At 35.0% G+C, this 21,089-nt stretch overlaps 1 long non-coding RNA gene across 1 annotated transcript in view; it reads right to left on the reverse strand.

Moving 5' to 3' along the window:
* LOC106999024 (uncharacterized) overlaps nucleotides 1-2,811 on the reverse strand; it is a 90,397-nt gene extending 87,586 nt beyond the window's left edge. The window contains exon 1 of the long non-coding RNA XR_013394992.1: nucleotides 2,671-2,811. This is a non-coding gene — a long non-coding RNA (uncharacterized LOC106999024). The remainder of the gene's footprint in view (nucleotides 1-2,670) is intronic.
* Between the last annotated feature and the right edge of the window lie 18,278 nt (nucleotides 2,812-21,089).

Raw genomic sequence — 21,089 nt, forward strand, 5'->3', positions numbered from 1 at the left:
TGGAGCAGAACGATAGGAGCCTGGGGCCCTGAATCACAGCGTGGAGCCTTCTTACCTGCTTTGGCTTATCTACCTCCAGACTTCTCTCTTTTTCCAGAGATGGAAAAAAAGTTGACTTTGTTTAGGTGATCATTGCTGTAGTTATTACTTGTTGTGTACACAGAGAAACCTAAACCTAACTAATGCAGGGAGGTAAAAAATAAATAATCATAATGCTGTTACTAATTTAAAGTAATACAATTTATGAACACATAAAACAGCACACAAATGATTTACATAAGTTATTTGTAAGAATAAAGAGCTAATTATTCAGTCCTGGGATTCCTAGTTTCCAATAGCAATCCACCTTTCGCATCTGTATGAATTTACTGCATCTATTGAATCTCAGTATCTTATTCAATATAATAGGGTGTGCAGTTCCCACATTGATGTCTATCTCCTGGTCTTCATTCTCTGTGTATTCCTCCCCTTGAGAATAGATTGAAATTACTGTTTCTATTCTGTTCTAATTTATATCTACATTTGTATATGCAGAGAAGCCAAAACCTAAGAAATGAGCTTTAGCTTGGTTTAGGAATATACAACAAGCAACAACTACAGTAACAATCACCTAAACAAGCTCAACTTCTGATATTGGGTTACAAAAGACCATTGTTTCCATCTTGCACTTGCTTACTCTTTGTCTCTCGCTGTTTCTCTCTTTCCCTCCCTCCCTCATTCTCCTTCGCTCTGTTGCCATGAAGAAGCCAGCTGCTATATCCTGAGCAGCCCTGTGGAGAAGCCCGTACTTCATGGCTGAGATCCGAAGCTGTCAGTTCAGCAGCCAGTAAAAAAACTGAAGCCTAATAATCACGTGCGTGACCTTAGTGGATCCTTTGAACTCACTTAAGTCTTCATATGTCTGCAGCTCTCACTCACAGCTTATGTGAAACCTCATTAGAGACTCTGAGTCACAGAAATCCAGGCAAATCACTTCCAAATTTCTGACCACAGAAAGCGTGAGAAAATAAATCTTGGTTGTTTTCAGCCATTAAGCTTTGGAGTAATTTGTTATTCAGCAGAAATTGTATTACATAGAGGTATATCTCCTCATAGGTATTTATTTTAATAAAACAGCTTGAACCCAGGTATTCAAAGCTGCAGTGAGCCAAGATTGTATCATTGCACTCCAGGCTGGATGATAGAGTGAGATCCTCCCTCTTAAAAATACATATATAAAAAGAAAAGAAGCAAAAATGTTTTTATTAAAAATAATTTACAGAAAATTATTTCTGGGAATTTGATCTCCTATTTGCAGAGCATACTCCTCTTTCCACTTTAATTTCTAGATAAAGATGAAGAAAATGTCTTATTTATCTTTTTTATAAGCCTTATGTTAGTGTATCATGGTCTGAATATAGAGTAGGCATAACAAAAGTTGCTTCACTATGGGCCATGCTTTAGGTCAGAGTTTTTAACCTCAGCACTACTGACATTTTAGGCCAGAAAATTTGCTGATTATTTTGTTGTAGGAGAGTTGCATGGTGCATTGTAGGATATTTAGCAGCAATGCTGGCATCCACACACTAGATATCAACACCTTCCCCCCTCCAAGGTCTGACAATCAAAATTGTCTCCAGAAGTTGTCAAATGTTTCCAAGAGGAGCAGACAAAATTGTACCTGTTTAATGTTTTAATGTTCTGGACTATGGGCAAAAAGGGATTTTATTTGGAAGCAAAAATTTGAACAAGGTTGAGTGATGTTCTTGGCACATGGCACATCCTTTCTGCTGAACCTGTTAATGTCAGCCAGAGATGGACTATAACCTCCACATAGTTAGCACTCACTGATACGTCTGTGATTGTGCCATAGCTCCCACTCACTCTTTGAGGCAATCAATCATTGCTGATCATGGTCCTAGACAGTCCATATGTGTGTGTGTGTGAATGTGTGTGTGTGTGTGTGTTTTCCCAGGGTCTCACAAAACTTTCTAATCGTTTGGGACCTGTTTCTAGGTTATAGTAGCGGAGTCAGATGTATCCGTTTTTATTTTCTTTCACATGTATTCTTTCTAATATAAGCTTCTCCTTTTGGGGCTTAGCCATTTGAATTCTGAGTTAACAAGCTTGTAAAAGCCAAAACCGTATGCTTTCATGCTTAAATTCTCTCCAAAAAGTTTAAAGAAGTTTGTTTTTATTTCTACTTCTGTGCATATAATTGATCACTCTGATCTATTTTAATGTGAATAACAATGCAAAATAAGTGGTAGTAGTTGATAGGGAAATAAATGCCCTGTAGTTAGTATATCAAAATATTCCCTCACTGCAAATTTAAATAGATTAGTTCAAAAGTATTGGAAAAAATATATATTTCAGTGTTACATGTCTGTGAAACCTGGGTCGCATTATTATGAAGCCATGACTCATAAGATTTAGTCTCTAAGGATGGTTGCTATTTTGCAGCACGATTTACAACAGGAAATTAATGAAAAGGAGATTGTATTCTTTATATGTTACGGAGGCCACTACAGATGGTCCAAGTCATTAACTGCCTACCAAATTTTCTAATATATCCTTTTAATTTTCAAGCATGGAGAGAGATACCTATCCTGTCCTCAATTTAGTTTAATAACTTCTTGTCCTTTTCCCCTCATTCTTTCTTATAGAATTTTTAAGAACAAAAGGGCTTACCTCCAAAAAGGGGCAACATTTTCCTATATGTTGTGAAGAAAAAGAAACAGCTTCAGCGAGATTGCCATCCTCTTTCAGTCTAGGTTGAAGGGAAAGGCTCAGCACATAAAAGCACTAGCAATCTGTGCTGAGTGCTGAGAGAACACCAGAAAGGAAGTTCTCCATCTGTGTAAGGGGAGGAGGGAAATGGGTGGGCCAGGAAAGCATATATGGAGGACGTGGGGTCTTGAAAATGAAAAATGTGCCAGAAGGAGAAAAAGGAACTGCAAAAGTGTGATCTCGCACTTCTCTCTTCTCAATCTCTCTCTCTCTCCCTCACTCTCTCTCTCTCTCTCTCTCTCTGAGAGAGGATCTTACTCTGTCACCCAGGCTAGAGTGCCGTGGCATGATCGTAGTTCACTGCAGCCTTGAACTTCTGGGCTCAAGTGATCCTCCCACCTCTCCCTTCTGAGTAGCTGGGACTACAGCTCCACACTAGCACAGCGGGGTAATATTTATTTATATTTTTCCTGTAGAGATGGAGTCTCACTATGTCACCCTAGCTGGACTCTAACTCTTGGCCTCAAGCGATCCTGCTGCCTTGGCCTCCCAAAATACAGACTATAGGTATGAGCCACTACACTCAAGTTTTTGCTTCTCTTCACTCTTCTAACCCTTACTTATCTCCCATGCAACTATTATTTATTACAACTTGTGTTTGCGTGTGGTGTCTGAGTGTACATGGTCTCTTTCCTTATATTACACATTTCTTGAGGGTAAAATTATGTGTTATATTTACTTATTATTCCTAAGAGAGCAATTTAGTAGATTGTAGATACTTGACAAAGGCTATATTTGCCTGTTGCTGAACTTAATTCCTTTATGCAAAATGTGAATCACATGTGGCTACATAGAGGCCTTCAAAATCTTCAGCCCATAGAAGGAAAGCACAGTAACTATAACTCACAAGACACTTCTGAACTCATGTGGAGCTTGGAATAGAAGTCTGGAGGAGGGAAATTCCACAAAAGATCACAGATGTATTATTTGCAGATTAGTCAACATATGGCATGTTTAACTGCAGCTCTGAAAAATACAAGACTAAAACTGATGGTTCATTTTTAAAGTAACAAGGTATTGAGGCTTCTGAACATCATTTGAAAATGCCAGTGTTGGCCTGGTGCAGTGGCTCACACCTGTAATTCCAGCACTTTGGGAGGCCAAGGTGGGTGGATCTCTTGAGGCCAGGAGTTCGAGGCCAGCCTGGCAAACATGGTGAAACCTTGTCTCCACTAAAAATACAAAAATTAGCTGGGCGTGGTGGTGGGTGCCTGTAATCCCAGCTACTTGGGAGGCTGAGGCAGGAGAATCTCTTGAACCTGGGAGGCGGGGGCTGCAGTGAGCCGAGATGATACCACTGCACTCCCTCCTGGGCCACGAGAGTGAAACTCTGTCTCAAAAAAACAGAAAAGAAAAAGGAAAGGAAAGAAGAAAGAAAGAAGGAAAGAAAGAAAGAAAGAAGGAAAGAAAGAAAGAGAGAGAGAGAGAGAGAAAGAAAGAAAGAAAGAAAGGAAAAGAAAAAAGAAAGAAAGAAAAAGAAAGAAAGAAAGAAAGAAAGAAAGAAAGAAAGAAAGAAAGAAAGAAAGAAAGAAAGAAAGAAAGAAAGAAATCAAGAAGGAAGGAAAGAAAGAAAGAAAATGCCAGTGTTTTGTTGACTCAAACGAAATTACCGAAAGCATATTTCACATTTTAAAAATTGAATTGGAAATTCCAAAGTAGTTGAAAGTTTGGAGGGGAAAAATGATTTTTCTAAGGGGGTCGACTGTTTGTTTCATCATAAAGTCACAATGTACTACCCCTCTTTCTCCCACAGGAAAAGAAAAAAACAGAAGATATGAAATAAAACCATTTTAGTATTATCCAAAATTTATAATCTTCCTCTTCATTCATCTTGAACAGTAAAAAGAAGCTTGGAAATTTAAAAAATAAAAGATTAACACTAAATCCCAGGAAAACATTCAGAATTCACTGTTACTATTAAGATCATTTAACAATGAGGAGGCCTCCTTGCTCTAAATTAGATCATACATTGATCATTCATTTTAATCACAGAGAGACAGAAATTTTAGGACTCCGTATGACAGAGTGAACAAAAGTTTCACGTGACTCCTATGCCTTATCAATAGCAACGCCCACTTTATTTCCACTGATTACTGTTTTAGGTTTTAAATCTCTACTTGAAGGTGGACAGCTTCAATTTTCTGGAAGATTAAGAGCCTCACAGGTGCACTACATTTGTGCATGGGAAGAACAGATTGCCAAAGCCTCTTATCTGAGACTCTGGCAGGCTCTACTGCACTGCAATCCCATTGTTTGAACTATGACTCCATAATGAAATCCAATTACAGTTTCTTTTTTACAGTATGTTAAATCCCCATGGACGTTCTCCCTAATATATTTATGTAGATATATGTATTAAAAGCACAAAACAGGCATACTTCTAACCAAAGAAAGAATATCACTCATCTTTCCTCAAGACAGACATGCATCTAGTTATTCATAAAGTACAAACCAATACTTTGGTTTAAGGACTGTTTTCATCTTTTATTTGTGTACTAATTTTCTCAAAGAAAAAATATATATCTTGCCGTTATGCACTGAATGTTGTGTCTCTTATAGAAATCATAGGTTGAAGACTTAACCCCCAGCATGACAATATTTGTAGATGGGGCCTCTAAGAATTAACTTAGGTTAAATAAGGTAATAAAGGTGGGACCTCGATCTGATAGAATTAGTGTCCCTGCAAAAAGAGACACCAGGCCAGGCGTAGTGGCTCACGCCTGTAATGCCAGCACTTTGGAAGGTTGAGGCTGGTGGATCACGAGGTCAGGAGTTCGAGACCAGCCTGACCAATATCGTGAAACTCTGTCTCTATTAAAAATAGAAAAAAAATTGCTGGGCTTGGTGGCATGCACCCATAATCCCAGCTGCTCAGAAGGCTGAGGCACAAGAATCTCTTGAACCTGAGAGGTGGAGGTTGCAGTGAGCTGAAATCACACCACTGCGCTCCAGCCTGGGTGACAGAGCAAGACTTCTTCTAAAAAAAAAAAAGACACCAAAGAGCTCCCTTACCTCTCTTACCATATGAGGCGAGATTGGCCATCTGCCAGCCAGGAAGAGAGCTCTCAACAAAAATCAGTGTCCAGATCTTGATCTGGGACTTCCAGCTTCCATAACTGAAAAGAAAATTCTGTTGCCTAAGCCACCCAGCCTGTGGTATTTGGTTATGGCAGCCTGAACAGACTAATACACTTGCTAATACCAAGTAACCTTAGGCTAATTAGAAAAGGCACAGTTAGGCTGATAAAAATTAGAAACTACTTCTTCTGAATGTTAATTTTGTATTGATTTTTTCTAGTATATAATTAAGTGATATTACAGTATGGTTCTCAGTTTGTGTTATTCTTTGAAAGTAATTTTGGAAGAGAAAATGTAAGTCAGAGTATTGAAAAACCACAAATTTGAGTTTTTATCTGTAAAATTCTAAGAATTCACATAAATCCTAACATAATTTCCTGTTAGCTATAAGTTATCTGAAATTGTTAGGTAAGTGACTTAAGATTGATTATATTTCTAATTTTTGTTATAACCTACATTTTTTTAAACTTTTTTAAAAATTAGTATTTATTTGTTTTACTTGTTCTCATTACATCCCCATCTTTAGTTCATTGTATCTGCCCTCTAGTGCCTTTAAAAACATTGTATAATATTTGGCTATACCTTCCTGATACAGCAAGAGCTCTGGCCTATAGCAATTACATTCTCCCCGGAAGCAACAATTTGAAGAAAATTTTGTAAGTAGATTGTATCGGGACTTTCCTAATTTACAACTTTATTAAAAAATAGTCACAAAATATGCTGAATTTTGTCAAATTGTTGTTCTGAATCTGTTACAGCAGGGAATTTTTCTATTTTAATCTCTTAATTTGGTGGATTACATGAATTAATTTTTGTAGTGTTAAACAACAGCCCTTGCCTTCTGTGATGCCTGTAACTTCCTTGTTATCCATTTTAAAGTGGTTTTAGTTTGCTACTATTTTGTTAAGATACAGCTACATTCATAAAGGAACTTGGAATGAATATATGTATGAAGCTAGAATATGCTTGATACAAAAATTCAAAATAGGGCAGCATGAAAAAGAAAGAAATATATATACATACATAGTATATATATATAGTTATCTATCTGTAGTCTTACGCATACGTATATATGTGTGTGCATATATATTTTTCTTTTTCATGCTGTTCAATTTTGAGGTTTGAATCACAAATATGCTAGCTTTATAAAATAAGCTAAGGTTTTTACTTTTTTTTGTATTATCTAGAAGCGTTTTCGTTTAACTGCAAATTTTAAAAAAATTTTTTAAACATTTGATAGAAGCTACCAGTAAAGCCTCTTGAGCCAGGAGTTTTCTTTGTGGGAAGATATTTCACTACTTACTCAATTTTATTAATGGTTATGTGATCATTTAGGTTTACCTATTTCTTCTTTTTTTACTTTTTTGTTTTATTTTTGTAGGTACTTATGTTTATAAGGTACATGAGATGTTTTATTCAGACATGCGATGTGTAATAACCACATCATGGAAAATGGAACATCCATCCCAGTGAGCAAAATTCTTTGTGTTAAAATAATCTAATTATGCTCTTCTAGTATTTAAAAATGTACAATTAAATTATTATTGACTATATTCACCCCGCTGTGCTATCAAATAGTAGATCTCATTCATTTTTTCTATTATATTTCTTCTGAATAAGGTTTGCTAACATATACTCTAAAATATTTGTCTATATTCTTTAAATTCCAAATTTATGTGCATAAATTATGTCCTGTTATTTTATATTTTTAAAACCTGCAATTTCTGTAGTGTGTCTTGTTTTAATTCTTGTCATTAACTATTTGAGCTTTTATTTTTCTCAAGCGTTTTTCTCTTTTTCACTATATGAAATTTATTTTTGATTATTTTTCATTTATTTAATATTTTTTTCATTTCTATTAGCCAGAGTCCACTCATAAAAGCATAAACATTAGACATATTAGACACATGTGTTTGTTTAATGTTAGTACACCTCCCTGGCCTTCCCAGGATTTCTATAACTTGCTTATTATCTATTATTTTAAGTTGTTGACTTTGTGTGTGTGTATATGTGTGTGTGAGATTATTGGATTTGATGTTATGCAATTGTGTGAGTTAATTAAACAGTTTCTGTAAGGATACTGTCTTTGTGTCTTGCACTAGAGCTTTAAATTGCAGAGTAGGAAATCAGGAAGGAAAGATTGATGTATGAACAATGAGGATAAACTGAAACCCGTAAGTAGAAGGTGGACCCAATGAGGATGCACTAAGATGTTTCAATCTTTCTGCCTTTCACCTCCTTTAACTTTAACAGATGTGGATGTCCTGCAAGACAAACCAACACCCTGCATCATGGAGTTAAACATGCATTTTTCACAGTAGTTGGAATAGCTGAAGGAAAATGGTGAAGGGGGAATGAACAGAAGAGGCAGCTGCAGGCTGACTGCAGCCCATGCCAAGGAGGTGAGCCAGCAAATATGAAACTTGTGTAAGCTGCAAGTGTACTTGGTAGCCCAATCTTGGATGTAAATAAACATCCATCACTTTTATCATATGCTATTGCAGAAGAGCATTCTTAAATCCAGCCCATCCTGAGAAAAAGGAGATTGTGTAACAAGAGGCAGCAAACACTGAGGCCCCCTTGGGGTTTCTTACCAATTGTTTTTCTTTTCAAAAGTGCATTGACAAAAAACAAAACAATCTCATATCTCAAGATAAGCAAATGTCATCAAACTATCAGGAATTATAAACCTTTTGTATATTTTCATAACTTTAAAATTTAAAAACCATGTTATGTAATGTTTTACTTGTTTCTTTTCTAATACTACTGTACATTTTCCAGGTAAACACAGATATTTACATAAAACTAACAATAATAAAAAATATATAATATTAATAGGAAGAAAGAAAACTAAAATTTGATTTGGCATGAGATAATATTCTTTTAAATTCCTTGTAGTTTATATATCTTGTCTTAAAACAAATGGGCTCATTTCAGCTCAGGCCAGTACTTCATACTCTATCTAGAGAGTTCTCTATGAAAATTTGCAAGATATTCCAGGTGACGTAACTCTAAAGATATTCGAAAGACAGGTATCAAGCAGGCTGTAAATTTCTTTATTTATCTTTTCTCCTCTATATACTAATAAGGACATCCTGAACAGCAGTCCAAGCTGTCCTGCTTTAAAAGGCAAAAGTATAACAGCAAGTTATTTTTATGAGTAGCTTGGAAACCAAGTTGAAAAAATAGATGTGGCCAAATACTATCTAAATTATCTCTGTATAAAAATAAGCATTTTTATTACTTTTCTATGGAACGTAAATAATCTTAAAACTCATATATCACTCTTTATCACCTTGCTAAAGTGTCAATTAAACATTTTTGAGAATTTCATGTTGCCACCCATATAAAGAAAGTCCATTTAGTATTTAACTAAGATGTGGATAACTTTCACTCAAATTTACCATTATAGTTAATCAGAAAGTTGTAAAATATATTCTGTAGCCTATTGTCTTTTTTAAATTTTATTTTAATTTCAATAGTTTTGGGAGTACAGATGTTTTTGGTTATAGGCATAAATTCTTTAGTGGTGATTTCTGAGATTTTGGAGCATCTGTCACTTGAGCAGTATACACTGTACCTAATATGTAGTCTTTTATCCCTCACTCAGCCACCCTTACCTTCTGAGTTGGCAAAGTTTATTATTATTATTATTATTATGAGACAGAGTCTTGCTCTGTCACTCAGGCTGGAGTGCAGTGGTGTGATCTCGGCCCACTGCAACTTCCACCTCCCAGGTTGAAGTGATTCCCGTGCCTCAACTTCCTGAGTAGCTGAGATTACAGGTGTGTGCCGCTAATATTTTGTATTTTTAGCAGAGACAGGATTTCACTATTTTGGCCAGGCTGATCTCGAAATCCTGGGCTTAACTGGTCTACCCTCTTTGTCCTCCATTACATCATTCTTATGCCTTTGTATCCTCATAGCGTGGCTCCCACTTATGAGTGAGAACATAAAATATTTGCATTTTCCATTTCTGAGTTACTTCACTTAGAATAATGGCCTCCAACTCCATCCAAGTTGCTACAAAAGACACTCTTTTATTCCTTTTCATGGCTGAGTAGAATTCCATGGTGTATATATACCACATTTTCTTTATCTACTTGTTGGTTGAAGGGCATTTAGGTTAGTTCCATATTTTTACAATTGCACATTGTGTTGCTATACGCATGCATGTGTATGTGTCTTTTTCATAAATGATTTATTTTTCTTTGAGTAGATAACCAGTAGTGAGATTGCCAGATCAAATGGCAGTTCTATGAATCTCCATACTGTTTTCCATAGTGACTGTACTAGTTTACATTCCCAACAGCAGTATAAAAGTGTTCCCCTTTCACCACATCTGTGCCAACATCTATCATTGCTTTTTAATCATGGCCATTCTTGCAGGAGTAAGGTGGTATCTCACTATGGTTTTGATTTGCATTTCCCTGATAATTAGTGATGCTGAGCATTTTTCATATGTTTGTTGGCTGTTTCTGTATCTTCTTTTGAGAAATGTTTATTAACGTCTTTAGCCCACTTTTTGATGGGATTTTTGTTTTGTCTTGCTGAATTGTTTGAGTTCCTTGTAGATTCTGGATATTATTCCTTTGCTAGATGCATAGTTTGCGAAGATTTTCTCCCACTTTGTGGGTTGTCTGTTTACTCTTCTGATGATTTATTTTGCTGTGTAGAAGCTCCTTAGTTTAATTTGGTCCCATATATTAACTTTTGTTTTTCTTGCATTTGCTTTTGAGGTCTTAGTCATGAATTATTTCCCTAAGCCAACGTCTAGAAGAGTTTTTCCAAAGTTATCTTCTAGAATTTTTATGATTTCAGGTCTTAGATTTAAGTCTTTGATCCATCTTGAGTTGATTTTTGCATAAGGTGAGAAATGAAGATCCAGTTTCATTTTTCTACACGGGGCTTCCCAAGGATCCCAGCACCATTTATTGAATAGTATATCCTTTCCCCGTTTTATCTTTTTGTATGCTTTGTCAAAGATCAGTTGGCTATAAGTATTTGGCTTTATTTCTGGATTCTCTATTCTACTCCAATTGTCTGCATGCCTATTTTTATTCCAGCACTATGCTGTTTGGGTAACTTACAGTCTTGTAGGATAATTTGAAGTTGGGTAATTTGATGCCTCCAGATTTGTTCTTTTTGCTTAGTATTGCTTTGGCTATGCAAGTTCCTTTTTGCTTCCGTATGAATTTTAGGATTTTTTAAAATAGTTTTGTGAAGAATATCAATGGTATTGTGATGGGAATTTCATTTAATCTGAGGATTGCTCTGGGCAGTTCAGTCATTCTCACGATATTGATTCTACCCATCCATGAGCATGGGATGTGTTTCCATTTGTCTGCGTTGTCTATAATATCTTACAGTAGTGTTTTGTCATTTTCCTTGTAGAGATTTTTTACCTCCTTGGTAAATTATATTCCTAAGTACTTTTTTCTTTTCATAGCTGTTATAAAAGGGATTGAGTTCTTGATCTGATTATCAGCTTGGTCGTTGTTGGTGTATAGCACTGTTACTGATTTGTACACACTGATTTTGTGTCCTGGGAGTTTTCTGAATTCGTTTATCAGAATTGGATGAGTCTTTAGGGTTTTCTAGTTATATGATCACATGATCTGTGAACAGTGACAATTTGACTTCTTCTTTTCCAATTTGGATGCACTTTATTTCTTTATCTTGTCTGATTACTCTGGCCAGGACTTCCAGCACTATGTTGAATCAAAGTGGTAAAAGTGATCGTTTCTTGTCTCATACCAGCTCTCAGGGGGAATGCTTTCAACTTTTCTCCATTCAGTAGGATGTTGGCTATATGTTTGTCATATATGACTTTTATTTTTTATTTTATTACTATTTTTATTTTGGGATGGATTCTCATTCTGTCACCCAGACTGGAGTACCGTGGTGCGATCTTGGCTCACTGCAACCTCCACCTCCTGGGATCAAGCAATTCTTTGCCTCAACTTCCTGAGTAGCTGGGATTACAAGAACCCTCTACCATGACTGGCTAATTTTTGTATTTTTAGTAGAGATGGTGTTTCACCATCCTGGCCATGCTGGTCTTGAACTCCTGACCTAGTGATCCAACCACCTTGGCCTACCAAAGTGGTGGGATTACAAATGTGAGCCACCGCGCCTGGCCATGACTTTTATTACATTGAGGTATGTCCCTTCTGTGCCTGTTTAGTTGAGAGTTTTCATCATAAAAGGATGCTGGATTTTATCAAATACTTTTTCTGCATCTATTGAGATGATCATATGATTTCTGTTTTTAATTCTGTTTATGTATCTATTTGTGTTCTTTCAGACTTCTTGATGTAGACATTTAATGCTATGAACTTTCCTCTTAGCACCACTTTTCCTGTATCCCAGAGATTTTAATAAGTTGTGTCACTGTCATCATTCATTTCAAAAAAAAAATCCTTTTATTTTTATTTTTATTTGTTTTTGTATTATACTTTATGTTCTAGGGTACATGTGCACAACGTGCAGGTTTGTTACATATGTATACATGTGCCATGTTGGTGTGCTGCACCCATTAACTCATCATTTACATTAGGTATATCTCCTAATGCTATCCCTCCCCCCTTCCCCCACCCTACAACAGGCCCCATTGTGTGATGTTCCCCTTCCTGTATCCAAGTGTTCTCATTGTTCAATTCCCACCTATGAGTGAGAGCATGCAGTGTTTGGTTTTCTGTTCTTGCGATAGTTTGCTGAGAATGATGGTTTCCAGCTGCATCCATGTCCCTGCAAAGGACATGAACTCATCCATTTTATGGCTGCATAGTATTCCATGGCATATATGTGGCACATTTTCTTAATCCAGTCTATCACTGATGGACATTTGGGTTGTTTCCAAGTCTTTGCTATTGTGAATAGTGCTGCAATAAACATATGTGTGCATGTGTCTTTATAGCAGCGTGATTTATAATCCTTTGGGTATATACCCAGTAATGGGATGGCTGGATCAAATGGTATTTCTAGTTCTAGATCCTCAGGAATCACCACACTGTCTTCCACAATGGTTGAACTAGTTTACAGTCCCACCAACAGTGTAAAAGCATTCCTATTTCTCCACATCCTTTCCAGCACCTGTTGTTTCCTGACTTTTTAATGATCTCCATTCTAACTGGTGTGAGACGGTATCTCATTATGGTTTTGATTTGCATTTCTCTGATGGCTAGTGAAAAATTCTCATCTTGATTTCATGGTTAACCCCAAAATCATTCAAGAGCAGATTATTTAATTTTCATGTATTTGCGTAGTTTTGAGGGTTTCTTCTGGTGTTGATTTCCAGTTTTATTCCACTGTGGTCTGAGAAGATACTTGATCTTATTTCAATTTTCTTTAATTTATTGTGACTTGTTTTGTGGCCTATAACGTAGTACACCTTGGAGAATGTTCTATGTGCTCATGAGAAGAATGTACATACTGCAGTTGTTGGAAAGAATGTTCTGTAAATATCTGTTAAGTTCATTTGTTCTAGGGTATAGTTTAAGTCCATTGTTTCTTTGTTGACTTTCTGTCTTGATGATCTGTTTAGTGCTGTCAGTGGGGTATTAAAGTTTCTGACTATTAGAATGTAACTGTCTACCTCATTACTTAGCTCTAGTAGTACTTTTATAATACTGTTTATATGTTTATAATTATTTTTATACATTTTGTAAGTTTGGGAGCTCCAGTGTTAGGTGCATAGAAATTTAAGATTGTAATATATTCCTGTTGAACTAATGCTAGTTCCAGAAAGCATTAGAGCATTTGGTGTAAAGTCAATAGACATGTGAAAGAAATTGCTTAACACTTGAACTTTTCATTTTGTAGCCACTTAATTGTTCTCAAAAAGACATGATGAAATCTTCTACATTGACATATGTATACATGCTTACCAGATGGCTCCTTGTGCTCAGAATATTCTCAAGAAGGAGGAAAATTTACTTAAGCTGTGCATTAGTCTGTTCTCACACTACTAATACAAACATACCCCCAAATTGGGTAATTTATAATGAAAAGAGGTTTAATGGACTTGCAGTTCCAGGTAGCTGAGGAGGCCTCACAATCTTAGTGGAAGGCAGAGGAGAAGCAAAGGCATGTCTTACATGGCAGAAGGCAAGAGAGAATGTGTGCAGGGGAACTCCCCTTTAAAAAACCACCAGATCTCATGAGACTTATTCACTATCATGAGAACAACACAGAAAGACCTGCCCCATGATTCAGTTACCTCCTACCAGGTGCCTCTCATGACACATGGGAATTATGGGAGCTACAGTTCAAGATAAGATTTGGGTGGGAACACAGCCAAACCATATCAGGCTATCACTGTGTCATCTCCAAAGGAAAGAGTCTATTTTGGTAGTTATCGATTAATATGGGTCTAAACTAACAAGGTGACTATACCTTGACATCAATACCTCAAAATTCAATGGGTTTGAGGATTTCTATCTTCAGGAAAGAAAGGATATGTATTAAAATTTTTTTAGGTCTTTTATTTTGTCCAAAGCTAAACAGCAGTTGTATGTCTTAATCAGGTAAGTGTAAGTCTGAATTTTTTGCTGTCCTTTCTTGTTTACTAAAGCTGTCCTTTCTTGTTTCCTTCTGAAAACTGATCAAGTGGTTGCTAAGGAAAACATCACTTCATTGTTTTTGTTTGTTTTTAACAGCATTAAAATCCATTTTGTTTGGATTGTATGTGTATTTCAAATTTTAAAGAGTAATACTTGCCCTTTGCAGAAAGCTTAAGAAACACAGAACAAACACAGAATTTAATTTTCATAAATCATTCATAAGCCACCATTCACATTTTGATGGTTTCACTTTCATATGTATGTGTGTATATACAAGTTATCTATCTATCTATCTATCTATCTATCTATCTATCTATCTATCTATCATCTATCTATCCTATTCATATTGTGAATTCTGTTTTGCAGTCTGTTTTTTATATCTCTTAATTAAACATGGTAAATTATTTATTGAGTGGTAAATATTCTCATACATTTTGATTTTTAACAGCTGCATAATTTTTAGTTACAGGGAAATTACTTAAACAATCTCATACTTTTACATAGTTAAGTTACATGTTATTATAAAATTTTCTGCAATGATTATCATATATATAAATATTAGCTTACATCTCTGTTTATTAATTTCCACGTAATAGCTAAAAGTAAAATTGCTATGAAACAGACATGTTATATTGATATTGTGATCAAATCTTCATACCACTTATTTTTACCAAAGTACGGGAATAAAACAAAGTATAACTTAGCAAAACATACATTAATAATGAATACACTGGCCAGGAACAGTGACTTATGCCTATAATTCTAGCATTTTGGGGGCCAAGGCTGGCAGATCACCTGAGGTCAGGAGTTCAAGACTGGCCTGGCCAACATGGTGAAACCCTGTGTCTAATACAAATAAAAAATTAGCCAGGTGTGGCACATGTCTGCAATCCCAGCTACTGGGGGAGCTGAGACAGGAGAATTACTTCAGTCAGGGAGATAGAGGTTACAATGAGCTGAGATTGCACCACTGTACTCCAGCTTGGGACACAGAGTGAGACTTCATCTCAAAAAAAAATAAAAATAAAAATAAAAAAAATTAAAAAAAACACAAATACACCAATATTCATAAAATAGAAATATAAAAATCCTTTGAATAAAGATGGATGTCAGGGCAGGAAAAATTATCCCTTTTCTGCATGTGTGATAAGCCAAATCAAACGGAAAATTGCCTCAGACATCAAGTTTTCTACTCAATTTGTTTCTTTGTTCAGAGAAAAAAAATAAAAGCAATGATTCATTTAACAAATTACTATCCAAATCAAAAGTTTGATAATTGTGTTCTCTTTTTAGCAAATTATAATTGTAGTTAATCTGCATGGAACTTTTTCATTTGTCAAACATACAGGTCTAAGCTAAATAAATTTTTCAGTAATTTTTAGGAAGGCGATCCTCTGTTGTTACTATTTAACAGATATAAGAAAACCTGAAGCTTAGAAAAGCACTCATCCAAAATCAAGCAGAACTTTTATTTGAATTCTGACATTCTGATACTAGACCCCAAAAAGAAGTTTACCAAATTCAAAAACACGTCAAAAAGATAATACACCATGATAAAGTGGGATTAACCACAAGTATGTAGGGATGGTTCAACATAAGCAAATCAATAAATTTGATACATAATATAAAAAAAAAGAACAAAACCCACGTGATCATCTCAGTAAATGGAGAAAATTATTATTCAACATCCCTTCATGATGAGAAGTTTCAGCCAATTAGGAAATAAAAGAACATACTTCATTATAATAAAAGTCATATGAGACAAATGTATGGCTAACATCATACTAAATTGGAACAAGACAAGTATGCTCACTTTCTGCACTCTTATTCAACACAGTACTGAAAGTTCTGCCCAGAGCAATAAGGCAAGAGAAAGAAAGAAAAGGGCATCCAAATTGGAAAAGCGATAGTAACTTTTCTCTTCACAGGGACATGATCTCATACATAGAAAAACCTAAACACTCCATCAACAAACTCTCAGAACTGATAAAACCGTTTCAGTAAATGACATGGTTTGGCTGTGTCCCCCTTAAATCTCATCTTGAATTGTAGTTCTCACAATCCCCACATGTTGTGGGATTGACCCAGTGGAAGGTAATTTAATTATGGGGCAGTTACCCTCATGCTGTTCTAATGATAGTGAGTGAATTCTCAAAAGAGCTGATGGTTTTATAATAGGCTTTCTCCCTTTTGATCAACATTTCTCCTTGCTGTCACCATGTTAAGAAGGATGTGTTTGCTTCCCCTTCTGCCATGATTGTAAGTTTCCTGAGGCTTCCCCAGTCATGCTGAATAGTGAGTCAATTAAACATCTTTCCTTTATAAATTACTCAGTCTTGGGTATGTCTTTATTAGCAGCTTGAGAATGGACAAATATAGTACATTTGCGTGATGCTAATTCAATATTAAAAAAATTAGTAGCATTTCAATGTGCAGAGAGAAAACCAAGATAATACACCATGATCAAGTGTGATTAACCACAGGGATGCAAGGAATTGTACAAATTGAGTAGAAAACTCGATGTCTGAAGTAATTTTCCATTTGATTTGGCTTACCACATATGCAGAAAAGGGACAATCTTTCCTACCCTGACATCCATCTTTATTCAAGGGACTCTTTATTCAAAGGATTCAAAGGAAAAATAAATCAATAAAGCAATGCCTTTTACAGTAGCTACAGAAAAATAGAATAAAATATTCAACCAAGGAAGTGAAAGATCTTTAAAAGGAAAAGTATCAAATACTGATGAAGGAAATTGAAGAAGACACACAAAGATAATGAAAAAACATCCCATGAATTAATATCATGAAAATGACTATTCTATCCAAAGTAATGTACAAATTCATTGAAATACTTATTAAAATATCAATGACATTATTCCCAGAATTAGAAAAAATAATCTTAAAATTTGTATGGAACCACATAAGACCCCAAATAATCAAAGCAATACTGAACAAAAAGAACAAAGCTGGAGGCATCACACTCCTGACAACAAAATTTATTACAAGGCAATAGTAACCGGAACAGAGAGGTATTACTATAAAAGTAGACACATAGACAAGTGGAACAGAATAAAAAGCCCAGAAATAAATCCACATATTTACAGCCTATTATTTTTGACAGAGCTGCCAAGAATCTACACTAAGGAAAGAGCAGCTTCTTTCATAAATGGTGCTGAGAAAACTGAATGGCCATATGCTGAAGAATAAAATGGAATCTATCTCTCACCATACACAAAAGTCAATTCAACATGAATTAAAGACTCAAATGTTAAACTTAAAACTATAAAACTACAAGAAGGTAACCAAAAACCTCTTCAACACATAGGTCTAGGCAAAGATTATATGCCTAAGATTTCAGAAGTACAGGCAACAAAAGCAAAAACAAACAAATGGGATTATATTAAGCAAGGAGACTTCTATGTAGCAAAGGAAGCAATCAACAGAGTAAAGAGACAACCCACAGAATAAGATAAAATGTCTGCAGGCTACACATTCAACAAGAGACTAATATCCAAAATGTGCAAGAAATTCCAACAACTTAACAGCAAAAAATGAATGATCTGATTTAAAAGTGTGCAAAGAATTTGCATAGAATTTCTCAAAGAATGATGGTTTCCAGCTGCATCCATGTCCCTACAAAGGACATGAACTCATCCTTTTTTATGGCTGCATAGTATTCCATGGTGTATATGTGCCACATTTTCTTAATCCAGTCTGTCACTGATGGACATTTGGGTTGATTTCAAGTCTTTGCTATTGTGAATAGTGCTGCAATAAACATACGTGTGGAAATCATCATTCTCAGCAAACTATCACAAGAACAGAAAACCAAACACCACATGTTCTCACTCATAGGTGGGAATTGAACAATGAGATCACTTGGACACAGGAAAGGGAACATCACACACTGGGGCCTATTGTGGGGAGTGGAGAGGGGAGAGGGATAGCATTAGGAGATATACCTAATGTAAATGATGAGTTAATGGGTGCAGCACACCAACATGGCACATATATACATATGTAACAAACCTGCACGTTGTGCACATGTACCCTAGAACTTAAAGTATAATTATAAAAAAAAAGAAATAAATATCCTAAAAAAAAAGAATTTCTTAAAGAAAAGATATGCAAAGGGCAAACAAGTTTATGAAATATTCTTCACCATCAATAATCATTGGGTAAATGCAAATCAAAACCAGGAGATCTTATCTCATCCCAGTTAGACTGACTGTTATCAAAAAGAAAAAAATAACAAATGCTGGCAAGAATGTAGAGAAAAGGGAACTCTTACATACTGTTGGGGGGAAAGTAAATTAGCACAACCAGTATGGAAAACAGTATGGAGATTTCTTGAAAAACTCAGAACTACCAAACGATGCAGCAATCCCACTGCTGGGTATTTATTCAAAAGAAAGAAAATCAGTATATTGATGCAATATCTGCAACCCCATGTTTATTGCAACACTATTCACAATAGTTAATATATGAAATCAACCTAAAAGTTCATCAACAGATGAATAGATAAAAATGTGGTATACATATACAACTGAATACTATTGAGTCATAATAAAAATAAAATACTGTCATTCATGACAACATGGATAACCCTGAAGGACATTATGTTAAGTGAAAGAAGTCAGCCACAAAAAGAAAAATACTGCGTGTTCTAATTCATATGTGAGAACTAAATAAAAGTTGAGCTTATAGAAGTGGAGATCAGAATTATGGTTACTGTAGGCTGGGAAGCATAAAAATGAGGAGTAGAGAGAGAGGTTAGTTAATAGGAACAAAATTATAGCTAGCTGGAAGGAATAATTTCTAGTGCTCTACAGCACTGCATGGTGAATATAGTAAGCAATAATGTATATGTTCAAAAGCTAGAAGAGAGGATATTGAATATTCACAACACAAAGAATTGATAAATATTTGAGGTGATGAATATGCTACTTACCCTGATTTCATCATTATACACTGGATGCATCTATCAAAATATCACTATATCCCATAAATACATAAAATTATTATGTCATCTAAAAATAAAAGGAACAAAATTAGAAATTTACTTATGTGACTATATGCTTATCATTTCATCTAATTTTTCTTCTGTGTATCTGTACTGAAGAGCTAATTATGAGAGATAAAAGCAAAGACCTAGGAATAGAGAGAATCATTCTCATCTGACTTATATACATTGATATTTACATATATTAATTCACATTTCAATTTTCATCATTATCACCTACACAGCTTACCTATATTGCAATTGTTATTAACTGTTTTCCTTATTGTTTTTAAATTAAGAAATAATTTCTAAACTTTTACATATGAAAAGTACCTGTAACTACTATTTTGATTTAGAATTCGAACATCTTTCAAGACCCAAAAATGATCTATTATTCTGCTTCGAAACATTATCCCCTTTTTAAATGTAATCAGTATTCTGGCCACTAATACAACAGCTTAGTTTTCCCTCTATAAAATCCATGTTGATGAAATCATACAGTATATAGTATACATATTTTAGCTTTCTTAGAAATTTTCCAATTGTTTTCCAAAGTAACAGTACAAATTTACTAGTAAAGCAATTGATACCACATTGGTAACACTTGATGTTGTCAACCTTTTTAATATTAGTTATTCTGTTGATGTATAGTTGTATGGCATTGTGTTAATGATTTGTATCTCTGGTGATTAATGTTCCTCATTTCCTATTTGTTGTTCAGCTGATAAACTTGATTGGATAACTATTTGTGGTATTGGCAAATTTTTAAAAATGAGTTGTTTGTTTCTAAGTAGTGGGTTTTGGATTTTTTAATGTTTTTATCTCTTTGGCACAAGTGCCTTGACATTTTACTCTCTTCTTTAGTACAGGTATTATTTTTTAATGTTATGTATAATAAAAATCTTTGTATTTGCAAAGTAGTGAAGATATTCTCTAACATTTTTGTCTAGAAGCTTTATGATTTTAGCTTTTCCATATACATTTTCAATTCATATTGGATTATTTTTGTATATGGTATAAGATAGGCATCAGTTAATTTTTCCCACTTTTTTCATTTACCCCAGCACCATTTATTAATATCCAGTTATTTTCCCGTTAAATAATAATGTCTTATTTATGAAAAATCAAGTATGCCTATATGTAGGTACATTTCTGGAATTTCTACTTAATTCTATTGGTCTAATCATATCCCTTAATTACTGTAGGTTTATGTAAAGTCCAGAAATCTAGTGGTGTAACTTTTCCAACTTGGTTCTTCTTTAAACTCGCTTTAGTTAGTACTTCCAGCACAATGTTGAATGTGAGTAATGAGTTAGGTTACCTAGATATATTTTACTGTAGTTACTTGTCACCTTCCCTGCTAGTGACATGAGGGGATCTCTGTGACTTTTCACTGCGAGAACTTGGTGAGAATCCTGATGATAAAACTCACCATAATGTAGGAAGTATCTTAAGACGGCAGTGAGAGTTTCACACTGTATAGCTTGTTCACACTCAAACTTCAGCCATTTATCAAAATTGCTACTTAGGTGATTACAAATTTATGACTCCATATCTCAGCTCTTCTTCTCTGATTTTAGGTGGTAGTCTGCTCTATGAACTTAGTTCTGTGATGGCCATAAGAAAATTATTGCTAAATGTTTCTCTTGATTTTTCTTGTTCTCAGGATAGCAG

This window comes from Macaca mulatta, chromosome 6, assembly GCF_049350105.2.
Source record: "Macaca mulatta isolate MMU2019108-1 chromosome 6, T2T-MMU8v2.0, whole genome shotgun sequence".
NCBI lineage: Eukaryota > Metazoa > Chordata > Mammalia > Primates > Cercopithecidae > Macaca > Macaca mulatta.